General features: G+C 33.7%; 1 pseudogene; it reads right to left on the minus strand.

Moving 5' to 3' along the window:
• Positions 1–3,026: 3,026 nt before the first annotated feature.
• Positions 3,027–7,500, minus strand: part of LOC119606345 — a 53,288-nt pseudogene continuing 48,814 nt past the window's right edge.

Here is a 7,500-nt window from a genome sequence, read left to right on the forward strand (position 1 = left end):
AGAAAGTAAAAGAACCGAACTCGGTTTCTCTGTAGAATTACCCAAATAATCCTGAATACATTGGCACGACATTATCATATTTAAAAAAATAGATTCCCTTTAAAATGCAAGTTCTGCCAAAATCTTATACCACAACTCACCCACACACCTTACAAATCTTTAGGTGGGTAATAAGTGAAACGTGAGCCGTCAGCAATGGGTCAGTTGAGGAATAATAATAAGTACTGTGAAAAAGCATTTGTTTTATTTTATAGCGGCAAAAAAGAAACACTCATTAAAACATAACAAATTTTTATGAGTTTTCCAACAGCGTCACACATGTAATGAATGTACTATATACCTACACAAATTCACTCCCATGCACAAACACACACACACACTCTTTCAAGATTAAGATAATGAAACAATAACCGCAAGTGCAAAAAAAAAACACCGCCACCACCACACTACCATCATCATATTCAACAACAGTTCCAACTTGTAAGTACATGTATCCATTCAAAACCCTCATATTTCCAAAACCACAAAGAAAGACAAGTCGGAGTAGTGGAAGAAGTCGAATAAAAACATTAAATTATCATATGACCCACAGGAAGAAAAAAAAAAACCAACAACTACTACAAAACACATATATGACAGCTAAATTAACTGTTAAGCTGTCAAGAACAGTAAAACGGCTACAAAACTGTTATAAAAACCGAAAACAACAACAGCAACAAATTAAAGTAGAAGAAACTGCACATTTACAACTACTCAACTACAGCAATATACGTCTAAGTCTAAGAAAACCATTAAAAACCTCCAAGGGAAATTGTTGCAAAGTTGTTATTATAATAATAAATGTATAGTTAAACTAAATAGATTTAGAATTTGGCAATATACGGTTAGATCTATGTATTTAGGAGGAGTATTAGGCTACAGATCTTGGTTGAATAAAGAATACCCATAACTCGTTAACTATCTTTAGGAATTGGTTAATTTCGGAAGTGCAGAATAGAATGATCCAGAACTGAACTAGAAATGAACTAAAACTGAACTAGAACTGAACTAGAACTGAACTAGAACTGAACTAGAACTGAACTAGAACTGAACTAGAACTGAACTAGAACTGAACTAGAACTGAACTAGAACTGAACTAGAACTGAACTAGAACTGAACTAGAACTGAACTAGAACTGAACTAGAACTGAACTAGAACTGAACTAGAACTGAACTAGAACTGAACTAGAACTGAACTAGAACTGAACTAGAACTGAACTAGAACTGAACTAGAACTGAACTAGAACTGAACTAGAACTGAACTAGAACTGAACTAGAACTGAACTAGAACTGAACTAGAACTGAACTAGAACTGAACTAGAACTGAACTAGAACTGAACTAGAACTGAACTAGAACTGAACTAGAACTGAACTAGAATTGAACTAGAACTGAACTAGAACTGAACTAGAACTGAACTAGAACTGAACTAGAACTGAACTAGAACTGAACTAGAAGTGAACTAGAACTGAACTAGAACTGAACTACAACTGAACTACAACTGAACTAGAACTGAACTAGAACTGAACTAGAACTGAACTAGAACTGAACTAGAACTGAACTAGAACTGAACTAGAACTGAACTAGAACTGAACTAGAACTGAACTAGAACTGAACTAGAACTGAACTAGAACTGAACTAGAACTGAACTAGAACTGAACTAGAACTGAACTAGAACTGAACTAGAACTGAACTAGAACTGAACTAGAACTGAACTAGAACTGAACTAGAACTGAACTAGAACTGAACTAGAACTGAACTGAACTGAACTGAACTAGAACTGAACTAGAACTAGAACTGAACTAGAACTATTCTAGAACTGAACTAGAACTGTTCTAGAACTGAACTAGAACTGAACTAGAACTCAACTAGAACTGAACTAGAACTGAACTAGAACTGAACTAGAACTGAACTAGAACTGAACTAGAACTGAACTAGAACTAAACTAGAACTGAACTAAAACTGAACTGAACTAGAACTGAACTAGAACTGAACTAGAACTGCACTAGAACTGAACTAGAACTGAACTAGAACTGAACTAGAACTGAACTAGAACTGAACTAGAACTGAACTAGAACTGAACTAGAACTGAACTAGAACTGAACTAGAACTGAACTAGAACTGAACTAGAACTGAACTAGAACTGAACTAGAACTGAACTAGAACTGAACTAGAACTGAACTAGAACTGAACTAGAACTGAGCTAGAACTGAACTGAAACTGAACTACAACTGAACTAGAACTCCAATTTGCCATAAAACTAAACTGGAACTGAACTAGACAGATATCTTTGCTAAAACTCCTCATCACACGTTCAAAAAATTTTAAATCTCCGAACACCAATCATTTTGGCATTCAAGCAAATCTCCTTCTCTACTTGCGCAAATATCTCAATTTATTTTAACAAATTACCCAATTTTGTTTAAAGAAAATTAATTTTTCCTCAAGAATGTTTTAGCATTTCAAAACAAAATCCCATTTACCATACACAACCAGCATACTTTGCAACACTCAATTAGCGAAAGTTGTATGGAAAATAGGAAAAATTAAAGAAATAAACATAAAAATCTAAACATAAAGTAAAACCGGTCTTAAATATTTGATTTGATTTTATAGTCGTATACCAAAAGGAAAATTTCTTTATGGCCAATAACACAATCTTTGTAGCTAAAAGTGTAGGTCTGGGCTGGCTATCAAGCAAGCTAGAAGCAGTATTAATAGTAGTTACCAAAAATGTAATAACTTGCTTATGTCTATGATTTATGACCAAGTAAGTATAATCTAGCTTAGTGATTTAGTTTAGTTGGCAGTTTAGTATGTGGACTAGCATGTAGTTATTCATAACTGGAAGGTAGGTGTCGATCTAATTTTGATGACATTTCTCCCCAGTCTATGTTTCTATGTTTTAACATGTGTTTTAATGATTGGGTCTTAGTAAATTACTGTATTTAGAGCAACATAGTAGAAGTTTTTTTTTGTTATTGCTTCCTATATCCTATTTAGTCATAAAAACTTAAACCTGGTTATTGGATTGATATACACTAAACCATTTTCATACATATTAGGTAATAAATACAATGTATTTTGATGTTTTAGCATTTTACGGAGTTATAGCTACTTAATGGTGGTGGTTATAATTAGTTGGGGTTCAGAGTTGGCAATTTTAGACTATACTTATCTAAATTAATCACACAATAGTCTTGTCGAACATACCTGAAAATAAAAAAGAAAAATATTAATTAGATAAAATATATTTAACGAAAGAATTAAACAAAAGAACTAAACCAAGGCTATAACTATAACGGAACTAGAACATAACTAAAACAGAAATGGAGCAGAAATAGAAAATAACTAAAACTGAACAGAACTAAAACTGAACTAGAACAGAACTAGAACAGAACTAGAACAGAACTAGAACAGAACTTGAACAGAACTAGAACAGAACTAGAACTGAACTAGAACTGAAGTAGAACTGAACTAGAACTGAACTAGAACTGAACTAGAACTGAACTAGAACTGAACTAGAACTGAACTAGAACTGAACTAGAACTGAACTAGAACTGAACTAGAACTGAACTAGAACTGAACTAGAACTGAACTAGAACTGAACTAGAACTGAACTAGAACTGAACTAGAACTGAACTAGAACTGAACTAGAACTGAACTAGAACTGAACTAGAACTGAACTGAACTGAACTAGAACTGAACTAGAACTGAACTAGAACTAGAACTGAACTAGAACTGAACTAGAACTGAACTAGAACTGAACTAGAACTGAACTAGAACTGAACTGAACTAGAACTGAACTAGAACTGAACTAGAACTGAAGTAGAACTGAAGTAGAACTGAACTAGAACTGAACTAGAACTGAAGTAGAACTGAAGTAGAACTGAAGTAGAACTGAACTAGAACTGAACTAGAACTGAACTAGAACAGAACTAGAACAGAACTAGAACAGAACTAGAACAGAACTAGAACAGAACTAGAACAGAACTAGAACAGAACTAGAACAGAACTACAACAGAACTACAACAGAACTACAACAGAACTACAACAGAACTAGAACAGAACTAGAACAGAACTAGAACAGAACTAGAACAGAACTAGAACAGAACTAGAACAGAACTAGAACAGAACTAGAACAGAACTAGAACAGAACTAGAACAGAACTAGAACAGAACTAGAACAGAACTAGAACAGAACTAGAACAGAACTAGAACAGAACTAGAACAGAACTAGAACAGAACTAGAACAGAACTAGAACAGAACTAGAACAGAACTAGAACAGAACTAGAACAGAACTAGAACAGAACTAGAACAGAACTAGAACAGAACTAGAACTGAACAGAACTAGAACTGAACAGAACTAGAACAGAACTAGAACAGAACTAGAACAGAACAGAACTAGAACAGAACTAGAACAGAACTAGAACAGAACTAGAACAGAACAGAACTAGAACAGAACAGAACTAGAACAGAACAGAACTAGAACAGAACAGAACTAGAACAGAACTAGAACAGAACTAGAACAGAACTAGAACAGAACTAGAACAGAACTAGAACTGAACAAGAACTGAACTAGAACTGAACTAGAACTGAACTAGAACTGAACTAGAACTGAACTAGAACAGAACTAGAACTGAACTAGAACTGAACTAGAACTGAACTAGAACTGAACAAGAACTGAACTAGAACTGAACTAGAACTGAACTAGAACTAAACTAGAACTGAACTAGAACTGAACTAGAACTGAACTAGAACTGAACTAGATCTGAACTAGAACTGAACTAGAACTGAACTAGAACTAAACTAGAACTGAACTAGAACTGAACTAGAACTGAACTAGAACTAAACTAGAACTGAACTAGAACTGAACTAGAACTAAACTTAACTAGAACTGAACTAGAACTGAACTAGAACTGAACTAGAACTGAACTAGAACTAAACTAGAACTGAACTAGAACTGAACTAGAACTGAACTAGAACTGAACTAGAACTGAACTAGAACTGAACTAGAACTGAACTAGCACTGAACTAGAACTGAACTAGAACTGAACTAAACTAGAACTGAACTAGAACTAGATATCGAAAGATTAAAACTTATTTAATTGTGCATAACATTTTTTCCAAATTTTTAATATTAACTTAAATCTTTCATATTTATTACAATTTATTAATATAAATGCTAAACAAACTTTATTTTGCATTTCACCATGGCAAACAAACATCTTTCCTACCTTTTTGACCCATAAAGAAAAACTTCATTAAGCCACTATAATATTGAACTGGTTTTCTCCCAGTTTTATGGCTCTTTACATAGATATTTTCCTGTATTAATAATAAATATATTTTTTTCTAAAGCTTCTTTTTAGTTCGAGCCATATATTACTGCTTATGAAAAGAAATACAGAATCATTTAATGTAAAGTTGCGGCACCAAATACACATTTATGTATAAAAACATCTAACGATTGTTTTTAGCCATCTAACCTTATTTCGCTTTCTTTATTTTCTATTTATCGAACAAACACTATACTACGGTTGTATATCAAAACATATTCAATTCATCTTATCTTGGCCAGGTATTGATGATGATTTTAATAACTTCCAACTATACTATACATAATGTTTTGCGGACGGACAACGCCTGCCGTCATCATGGTAATGACCACTAACTTATTTACTACACACAGTATGCTCGGGTAAATAAACTAGTCAAAGCATTGCATTCAGCCAGCTATGTTCATATCAGTCACCAACGGCAACCACATGACTGACTGTTTGTCTGACAGTCGGCCGACCAGCCAGTGGAGAGTATGGAAAAACCACAGGAGAAAAAAAAGTATTGTAAAAGTTATTAGTTGGAAAAAATTAGTTTTCTTTTGTAATTTATTTATGGTTAATTTCTTTATAGATTTGCTGAAAGAAGTATAAAGAATAAAGTAATAAATTTAAAAAATGTGTATTTAATTTAGATGTTTTGCTGTAAAGCAAGAAATTATCCGCATTCTTTGAAGTTAGAAGAATGGTTACAATTTTAAAGTTTAAATAGTCATTGGTTAGGTAACCAATGATTTAAGAATTTACTAGTGGCTTTGAGCTAAAACTGATATAGAACTGAAACTGAACTAAAACTGAACCAGGACTAAACTAGAACAGAACTAGAACAGAACTAGAACAGAACTAGAATAGAACAGAACTGGAACAGAACAAGAACAGAACTAGAACAGACCTAGAACAGAAATAGAACAGAACTAGAACAGAACTAGAACAGAACTAGAACAGAACTAGAACAGAACTAGAACAGAACTAGAACAGAACTAGAACAGAACTAGAACAGAACTAGAACAGAACTAGAACAGAACTAGAGCAAAACTAGAACAGAACAGAACTAGAACAGAACTAGAACAGAACTAGAACAGAACTAGAACAGAACTAGAACAGAACTAGAACAGAACTAGAACAGAACTAGAACAGAACTAGAACAGAACTAGAACAGAACTAGAACAGAACTAGAATAGAACTAGAACAGAACTAGAACAGAACTAGAACAGAACTAGAACAGAACTAGAACAGAACTAGAACAGAACTAGAACAGAACTAGAACAGAACTAGAACAGAACTAGAACAGAACTAGAACAGAACTAGAACAGAACTAGAACAGAACTAGAACAGAACTAGAACAGAACTAGAACAGAACTAGAACAGAACTAGAACAGAACTAGAACAGAACTAGAACAGAACTAGAACAGAACTAGAACAGAACTAGAACAGAACTAGAACAGAACTAGAACAGAACTAGAACAGAACTAGAACAGAACTAGAACAGAACTAGAACAGAACTAGAACAGAACTAGAACAGAACTAGAACAGAACTAGAACAGAACTAGAACAGAACTAGAACAGAACTAGAACAGAACTAGAACAGAACTAGAACAGAACAGAACTAGAACAGAACAGAAGAACTAGAACAGAACTCGAACAGAATTTCTGAACGAGAACTAAACTGAACTAGAACTAACTGAACTAGAACTGAACTAGAACAGAACTAGAACAGAACTAGAACTAGAACAGAACTAGAACAGAACTAGAACTAGAACTAGAACAGAACTAGAACAGAACTAGACAGAACTAGATCAGAACTAGATCAGAACTAGACAGAACTAGAACAGAACTAGAACAGAACTAGAACATAACTAGAACAGAACTAGAACATAACTAGAACAGAACTAGAACAGAACTAGAACAGAACTAGAACAGAACTAGAACAGAACTAGAACAGAACTAGAACTAGAACTAGAACAGAACTAGAACTAGAACTAGAACAGAACTAGAACAGAACTAGAACAGAACTAGAACAGAACTAGAACAGAACTAGAACAGAAACTAGAAACAGAACTAGAACAGAACTAGAACAGAACTAGAACAGAACTAGAACAGAACTAGAACTAGAACAGAACTAGAA

The sequence above is a fragment of the Lucilia sericata genome, unplaced genomic scaffold, assembly GCF_015586225.1.
Source record: "Lucilia sericata isolate MDLA Ls3-8-SP2 unplaced genomic scaffold, ASM1558622v1 Contig000573F_arrow, whole genome shotgun sequence".
In the NCBI taxonomy this organism is placed as follows: domain Eukaryota; kingdom Metazoa; phylum Arthropoda; class Insecta; order Diptera; family Calliphoridae; genus Lucilia; species Lucilia sericata.